The 9,242-nt window shown below is 43.4% G+C and overlaps 1 protein-coding gene across 2 annotated transcripts in view; it reads left to right on the top strand.

Annotated features, from left to right (window-relative positions):
* The first annotated feature begins 725 nt into the window (after positions 1–725).
* The window catches only part of CTNNA1 (catenin alpha 1), a 218,666-nt gene continuing 210,149 nt past the window's right edge, over positions 726–9,242 (top strand). Inside the window, exon 1 of one of the 2 annotated variants that reach the window (XM_079143939.1) lies at positions 726–883. The gene's annotated coding sequence lies outside the window, so the exon portion shown is untranslated. Of the gene's footprint in view, positions 884–1,476; positions 1,498–9,242 lie in introns of those variants that run through there. The other variant, XM_079143940.1, reaches the window with a different exon arrangement.

Below are 9,242 nucleotides of genomic sequence, written 5' to 3'. Positions count from 1 at the left end.
CTTTTGTGGTACTTGGGATTGAACCCAGAGGCTCTCTACCACTGAACTAATTCCCCAGACTAGTTTAATTTTTTTATTTTGTGACAGGGTTTCGTTAATTTGCCCAGGTTGGACTTGAATTTATGATTCTCCGGCCTCAGCCTTCCAAGTTCCTGGATTACAGGCCTGCGATATGGTGCCAGCTCAACCTCACTACCGGAGAGTGGAATTCTAGTTTCATTTCACTCCACGCTGTGGGTCTTTTACTTGCTCCCCATCCCACTTTTGTAAAGCCGGGGAGTGGGCTTAGAGCACTTTTCTGGGAGCCTAGTACTTGGGGACACCTGTGACACTCCCCAGAGCAGTTTGCACACGATTACACCTCGCCCCTCAGCCACCGATGGGCGTGGGCGGGGCCTAGCGGGGCGGGGTCTACCAGGGCTGCGCCCGGGGATTCACCTGTGCGTACAGATTGACTCACCTGCCCTTCCCCAGCCCTCCCCCGCTAAGGAGCTGTTCCAGGAGTCACCGCTCCTCCTCCCTCTCGGGGGTCACTCTCGGTCTGAGCGCCCACTAAGGGCCCGAGATGAGTAATTCTGGGGACTGGGAGAAAAGGCAAAGGTCCTTCGGGGGTCCGGGCGTGCAGTACGATCTCTTTCCAAAGCTTGGGCCGCGAAAGGCCAGGAAAAGCGGGCGGGGCAGCAGGGGGAGGCGCCGGGAAGAGCGTGCCGGAGGGAGGTGCCGGGAAGGGCGGGCGGGGCCCGGGCCGCGGGGCGGGGGCCGCGGGCGGGGGGCGGGGGCGCCTGGCGGCCCATTTCCTCCTCGGAGCCGGACAGGAGGTAGACAAAGCGGCGGCCGTCGGCTTCGCGCCTCTGGAGTCCTGCTTTGGTCCCGCTCGCCGCAGGTAACTCTTCGCACCTCCTTTTGCACGGACCTGAGTTCCCAGCCGGGCGAGGGGCTCTTCAGGCCCGGCCGCCCGAAGCCGGGCCTTGTGGTGGCCTGGCGGGGCGCGTTCTTCGGCGACGCTGTCCGGGATTGGGCTACCGGCTGGCACGGTCAGGCGTCCTGCGGGCGGCCGCTTCCCCTCCCCCCCCGGGGCCCGGGTCTTGGGCTCTGTGCGGGCCGGGCCCCTGCTTTCCGGTGGTCGGGAAGTTGGGCGGCCGTGGCGGCTGGAGAAGAGACGCCGCTGGCCCGGCGCCGCCGCGGCGCTTCCTCTTGGAAAAGTTTCTCCTGTTTTCTAAACTTTGTTCCCGGGCCTTGGCGCGTGCGCGGGCCCTTGTGGTGCGCCCCCAGCCGCCTTTCCTCTGGTGTCGCGTCCGCGCGGTGTCCCTGTGCGGGTGTGTTCCAGCATTGAGTTTTCAGGGAGGTGATTGTAGTCTGGTTTTGTGGCTGCTGCTCCCCTCCCCCTCCTGGCCACAGAAACTTCCCGGTGTGCTGGACGCGACATTGGCGGGACCCGAATTCCGGCCTCGGCGAATTTGAAAGTCCTAGTTCTCCCTTTCTCTGACAGTCTTGTTGGTAAGGTGCGCCACACCCGTAAGGACTTTGGCGTTTACGTATCAATCTGTACTTTGAAAGTACTCAGTCGCCTTGTTCTACTTAATTGGACGTATTTCACTTAGTCCTAGTTTTTAGAAGTGGCATTAGAGAATTTATTTTTGACTTTTAAAGGAGAGAGAGAGAGAGACAGAGACACAGACACACACAGGGAGAGAGATAGGGAGGGAGGGAGGGAGGGAGGGAGGGAGGGAAGAAGGAAAGGAGGGAAAGAGGGAGGGTAACGAGAGAACTGGTCAGGAAAGATGTTGACTGACTTTAATCTTGGCTCCGCAGCAGCGACTTCCCAATAATGCAGGCGGCGGTAGTCTCCAATCGCGGATTAGCACTCTGTTATGTCCTCCTGAGTCTTTGTAACATTCGGATGTGTGTTTTGTACAGAATTTACAATAACTTAGAAAAGAGAGTAAGATACTAAATTAAAGCCATTTCATATGTATGATGAAGGAAATGCTGACGTTTTGATGAAAGGATACTTTGTATTTAGCAGTGCTTTTTAAAGATCGTACAGGCGTTTTTAAGAAACAGGATTTGTGAAGAGTGGAGCAGTCGTCCATTGTCTCTGCTCAATTGTTTACCCTTCTTAAATTTTTTAAAGTTATTTTTTTCCCCTCTTTTTGGGGAGCTCATAGGTGTTTAAGACATGGTCTTTGCCCATAAAGGTTTCACAGCATAGTGGAAGAGGCATACTCCCAGATGTAGCAGGCTGCTCTAATGCGATAAAAATACTGATAAGAAACTACAATGTGTGGATCTAATTTTATGTAATACTAACCAATGGAAGAAACTTGTGGAGGCTAGAGACAGGGCTGATGAGTTTATTTTGTCTGGAAGGACAGATTTTGGGAGGTGATGGCATTTGAACTGGACAGAACTTAAGTTTTGTTATATGAAGGGAGAAAGTCATGAGAAGCATAAAAGGGGCATGAGTGTGGGGGATTATGATCTCTCTCTCCAGGTTTTCCTTTACTTTTGGCTATACTTTCCTCCCTCCCACATGTAAGTTCTATCCAGTATACTTTTGGTCTTCCACATCATTGATGTGGCATCACCTTCACTTTCATCAGTTAACATCTTCTACACAGTGACTTAGAGGTCAGGGGTGCCCTCTTCCCCCTAGTTGAGAATCACTGCTCTGTGTAGTCTCATTAATCTTAAGTGCTAACATTCAGCTGTCTATTTTGAATACAGACCCATATAGTCACTTGTATACCAGGGAGCTCTTTGGATGTTACCACATGCTTCTCAAACTCATTACGTCTTAAATGAGACTGTTTTCTTCAGGAGGCATAAGCCAGATGTGGAGAGTCAGGGTCTTGGGATTGTTTTGAGAAAGTATCATTAGTGTGAGACACTGCAGCCCTGCTTTTTGGGGGTGGTGATGGTGTGTGTGTTGGTGAAGATTTGGACAGAAATAGAATCCTCTGCAGGTGTAAAGGGCCTGAGACAGAAGAGTCTCAATGTGTTTGGAAGCCTGAGGTAAGACCTGTGTAGCTTGAGTACTCTTGGGGTGGACAGAGGACTTCACATGAGATGGCCAGGGAAGAGAGACCAGGCCAAAGAGGGCCATATGTGGATTTTATTTTATTTTTTGTTTCCAGGAATTGAACCCAGGGGTGCTTAACCACTGAGCTACATCCCAGTTCTTTTTATTTTTTTATTCTAAAACAGGGTCTCACTAAGTTGTTTAGGGCCTTGCTAAGTTGCTGAGTCTGGCCTTGAACTTGGAATCCTCCTGTCTCAGCCTCCCAAGTCCTTGAAATTACAGGCATATGCCACCACCCCTGGCCCATAAACGGATTTTATTCTCAATCTGTAAGAAGCCATTGTAGGGAGTTTTGTGGTCTAATAACTATTTTAACTTTTGTTGATGCTTAGAGAAGACTTGTATTTGTATGCATGTGTAATCAGGGAGTTGAGCTAGGAACTTAGATGGCATGGAGTAAAGGTGGTAGGGATAAAGGGAGCTGTATTTTGGAGAAATGAGGCAGGACTTAAGTATGGCTTGGATGACTAGGTTTCTTTGTAACATTGTTTCCTCAGTGATGCATTTTTTGTCCCCCTCCCCACCTCCACCCCAGTGTTGAGCTCTTAGTATTAGGTTTCAGTTTTTCATTTTTGGTTGCATGCTTATTGCTAACATTTATTTTTTAGTTAAAATGTAAAAAAGAATTTTTTTTTAAGATATTGATGGATGTTTATTTTATTCATTTATTTATATGTGGTGCTGAAAATCAATCCTAGTGCCTCACACATACTAGGCAAGTGCTCTACCACTGAGCTCCTATTGCTAACATTTTAATGCAAGCTTTAATGGTGCTGTACCTTATTAATGTCCCTGTTTGCTTTTCCTGTTACAAAGTGAGCCTCATAAGCTCCTTGAAGGCCAGTAACTGATAGCCTCAGTTGTTGGGGTAGTACCTGGCAAGGAGGGCAGATTAAATTCTTGTTGAACCAGATGCAGTGGCACAGACCTATAATCCAGTGATTTGGGACATTGAGGCAGGAGGATGGCAAGTTTGAGACCACCCTCAGCAACTTAATGAGACTGTTTCAAAATAAAAAATAAAAAGGGCTGGGGATGCAACTCAGTGTGAAAGCACCCCTGCATTCAATCCCCAGTACCAAAACCAAAAACAAGTCTTTTATTTTAGAGTTTAACTTCTGGGAGAACACTGATAAGTGAGGCAACTGATTATGGAGGGCCTGGAATATCAAATTGCTGTTTTCTGTAAATTGAAAACCATCTCCAGTTCTGTTTTTCACCCAGATATAATCATTGATGAAATCCTCTATACAGTGTCCACTTTACTTATCTTTCATTTCTGTTCTTTATCATCTGTATGTCTATTTTTCTCTACTGGGGTTTGAAGCCTGGGGTGCTCTACCTCTGAGCGAGACCTCCAGCCTCTTTTACTTTTTACTTTGAGACTGGATTCTCACTAAGTTGCTAAGTCTTGACTGGGAACTTGCCCTCTTCCCTCTTTCCCTAGTGGTGGTGATCAAGCATGCTAGGTATGCACTCTACTACTGAACTACATCCCCAGGCCCAAACTTTCCATTCTCCTGCCTCAGCTTCCCAAGTAACTAGGATAATAGGAGGCAAATGCCACCATTCTTGGCTTTCTCTTTTGTTGGCGATACTGGGGACTGAATCTGGGAGTACTTTACCACTGAGCTACATCCCAGCCCTTTGCCACAACCTATTTTTTTTGTTTTTTTTTGAGACCATATTTTGGGGTCTCAATATGTTGCCCAGACTGGCCTTTAACTCTTAGGCTCAAGGGATCCTCCTGCCTTCCAAATAGGTGGGACTGCAGGCATTGCCACCACTCTCAACTTAACATACTTTTTTTCTTTTCCTTGTACCAGGGATTGAACCCAGGGGTGCTTAAGCACTGACCCACATTCCCAGCCCTTTTCATTTTGAGACAGGTCCTCACTAAGCTGCTGAGGCTGACCTTGAACTGCCATCCTCTTGCCTCAGCCTCCCTAGTTGCTGGGATCACAGGTGTGCGCCACTGCACCTTGCTTAACATGCTTTTTGCATGGAAACTTTGATCACTGTGACTGAAAAGAATTTTTGTCTGAAATCCTAAAATTTGCACCTGACACATGACATTCTCACTATCTTTTTTTTTTTTGATGGCAAATTATATGTAACAAAATCACTTAAACTCTTTTTAAGTGTATGCGTCAAGAAGCATTAAGTACATTCACATTAAAAATAACTTCCCATTCCCTCTGGCCCTGACAACTGTCATTCTATTTTTTATCTTTCTGCTTTTTTTTTTCTTTGAGATGTTGGGTCTTGCATATGCTAGGCAAGTGCTCTACCCTTGAGCTACATCTCCAGCCCTGGGATGTATGTGTGTGTGTGTGTGTGTGCGTGTGTGTATGTGTATATATATATATATATATAATTTTTTTTTGTGACTGGTTTTAACATTGTCTTCAAGGCTTATCCATTTTGTAACATGTTTCAAAATTCCATACTTTCCTCCATTTAAAAAAAAAAAAAAAATCTCAGTGCTGGGAATTGAACTCAGGGCCTTGCCCTTACTGGGCAAGTGCTTTACTACTGAACTACATCCCCCTTCCCCTTTAAAACTTTTCATCTTGAGACAGGGTCTGGTTAAATTGCCTAGGCTCTCCTTGAACATCCTGCCTCAACCTTCTGAGTAGCTAGGATTACAGGTGTGTGCCACCACACCTGATACTTTCCTTCCTTTTAAAGACTGAATAATATTCCATTATCCATTCATCTTTTGATGGACACTTGAATTACTTCTACCTTTTGACTATTGTGGATAATGCAGCTATGAATGTGTGGGTACACAAATACTTGTTTTGAGTTTCTGCTTTTCGTTTTTTTGAGGAATGTATCCAGAAGTGGAATTGCTAGATCATATGGTAATTTTGTGTTTAATCTCCCTCCCCCAACAAGTACTAGGAATTAAACCAAGGGTCACACTATCTCTGAACTACATCTCCAGCCCTTTATTTTTGTTTTGAGTCAGGGTCTTAAATTGCTGGCTTGAACATGCAATTTCAAATTGCTAGGATTATAGTCATATGCCACTCTACCAGGCCTGTGTTTAGCATTTTGAGGAACCAGCAGAGTATTTTCTATAGCTGTTGTGCACCAGGGATTCCAATTTTTCTACATCTTCACCAACACTTATTGCTTTATGTTGTTTTTTTTTTTTTCATGATAGCCATTGTGATGAATTAAAGCTGTTGTCTCATTGTGGTTTTTATTTGTAATTCCTTTGTGATGAGTAATGATGAGCATCTTTTCATGTGATTATTGGTTATTTGTATATACAGTTGGAGAAACTTCTGTTTAAACTGACCCCTCCCTTTTGTAGTGGGGATTGAACCCGAGGCACTCTACCCCAGGGTTACATCCCCAGCCCTTTTTATTTTGAGACAAGGTCTAATTTCTGATGCCTAGTTCTCAGCTTAGAACTTGAGATCTTCCTGCCTCAGTCTCATGAGTAGTTGGATTACAGGTTCATGCCACCACGCCTGGCTAAATCATCCATTTTTAAGTTAAAAAACTTTTGAAGTGCCAGGAACTCAGGGCCTTGGGCATGCCAGGAGTTCTTAATGTCTTTTTTTTTTTTTTTCTTTGTTTTGCGGTGCTGGGGATTGAACCCAGAGCCTTATGCTTGCAAAGCAAGCACTCTCTACCCACTGAGCTATATATCCCCAGCTCTTAATGTATTCTGAATAGTAGTGAATTATCAAAAATATATGATTTGTAAATCAAATACTTTCTCCCAAACTGATGTGTTGCCTTTTAATTCTGTTGATGGTGTCCTTTGTTGCACCAGTTTTTTTCATTTTCTTTTCTTTTTGGTGGTGGTGGTACTGGGAATGGAACCCAGGGTCATTGTACCACCGTTATACCTCCAGCCCTTTTTATTTATTTATTTTTAAATATTGGCATCATATTTTTAAATATAGGATCATACTAAGTTGATGAAGCTGACCTTGAACTTGAGATCCTCCTTCCTCAGCCTTGGGAGTAGCTGGAATTATAGGCATGCTGTGCTACCACTCTTGGCAATAGTTTTTTTTTTTTTTTTTTTTTCCAGTTCTGGGGATTGAACCCAGGGCCTTGTGCTTGGGAGGCAAGCACTCTACCAACTGAGCTATATCTCCAGTATTTAATTTTTTTTTTTTTTTTTTTTTGGTACCAGGAATTGAATTCAGGGGTGCTTAACCACTGAGCCAGATAGGGCCTTGCTAAGTTGCTTAGGGTTTTACTACGTTGCTGAAGCTGGTTTTGAACTCATGATCCTCCCAAGTTGCTGGGATTACAGGCGTGCGCCACTGTATCTGGCTAATATAATTTTTATTTTTATTTATTTGTGGTGCTAGGGATCAAACCCAGGGCTTAATGCATCTAGCAAGCACTCTACCACTGAGCTACATCCCCAGCCAATAGTTTTATTTTTGATACAGTACATTTTTTATTGTTGTTACTGTTGGTTGTACTCTTGGTGTCATATCTAAGAGAACATTTTCAAATTCAGTGTCATGGAACTTTTTCCTATAGCTCCTCCTATTAGCTAAACTGTGGATACCTTGAGGGTAGATATTATATTACTATTCCATCCACTTTTCCTCCTACATAGTGAGCACATGGTAAGCAAGGAAACACATTTTAAAATTATTTATTAGAAGATTATAGTAAACAGTAGATTTATGGGGTGGGGTGTTTTTTAGTGCTCATTTGTTATTGATTATGTATATATTTAATGAATTATGATCATGACATACTCTTAGGAGTTTTCAGTATTATGAGATGCAGCCCTGGAGTTTGAACTTTGTCTTTTGTATAATGAATAAGTTGTTTATAAAGGATATTTACTTATAATATGATAAAATGTTATTCTTTATTATGGAGCACTGGACAGGACAAGTTCTTTTTTCTTCTTTTGGTACTAGGGATTGAATGCAGGGTGATCTTCCATTGAACTACAGCCCCAGTTCTTTTATTTTTACTCCCTGTTCCCTAACACAAACAGCCTCATCCCAATCTTTTTTAATCTTTGAGACAGTGTCTCGCTAAGTTGCTTAAGGCCTCACTAAGTTGCCTAAGCTGACCTCAAATTTGAGATCCTCCTCCTCCAACCTTCTGAGTCTGGGATTCCAGGTGTATGCCACTGTGCCCAAGCAGGACAAGTTTTTATCCATATTAAGTGTTTGTCTTACAAGTAAAACCAGTGAACAATTTTAGTGGATTTTTTTTTTTTTTTTTTTTTTTTTTTTTTGGTGGTGCTGACGATTGAACCCAGGGCCTTGTGCTTGTGAGTCAAGCCCTCTACCAACTGAGCTATCTCCCCAGCCCCAATTTTAGTGTTTAAATATCCCTAAATTGCTAATTTATCTTCATGAAAACTCTACTAGTCCATAAATTCTTTCATTGGATGCTTCAAGACAATTTTTTTTTGGTTCCTGCGATACCTGATTTATTTCTTTGCCCCTAGCAGTAACTATTAAATAAACATTGAATGAGTTATAGTAGATCAACTTCTATATATGATTGTGCCAGGTTGATATGAGGATAGAGACATGGCTTCACATCCAGCTTATTAAATTTTTTGTTTAATAAAACTTGTATTTAGCTGTGTGTGGTGGTGCACACCAGTAACTGCAGACATTGGGGAACAGAGGTAGGAGGATTCCAAGTCTGAGGACATCCTCTGCAACTTTTCAGAGACCCTGTCTCAAAATAATAAAAAAGGCTGGGGATGTAGCTCAGTGCTAAAGCCTGGGTTCAGTTTGCGTTCCCAAAACAAACAAAAAACAACAAAACTCCCACTCCTTTATACCACCTACAGATAAATTATGTTATCATTTTCAGGTACAACTTTAAAAAGAAATTTTTTTAGTTGTAGATGGACACGATGCCTTTATCTGTTTTTTATGTGGTGCTGGATCGAACTTGTGCTGGGCAAGTGCTACAACACCAGTCCCCTTGTGTTCTCATTGTAATCAATAGTACACTTATGACTTGAACATTTCCTCTAGTAGGGTAAATTTTATTTTATGTAGTGCTAAGAATGCTGCCAAATAAACTTGCAAATGCCCTTAGTTGTAAGATTTTAGAAACTTAATAATGTGAAATAATTTGTACTTTAGAATTTATGAAATATTATTAATTGCACAGTGCAGGGTGTTCTGTTATATAG

This window comes from Sciurus vulgaris (genome assembly GCF_902686455.1).
Source record: "Sciurus vulgaris genome assembly, chromosome: 6".
NCBI classification, from domain to species: domain Eukaryota; kingdom Metazoa; phylum Chordata; class Mammalia; order Rodentia; family Sciuridae; genus Sciurus; species Sciurus vulgaris.
The sequence above is the reverse complement of the archived record's forward strand: the minus strand, read 5'-3'. Positions and strand labels throughout refer to the sequence as shown.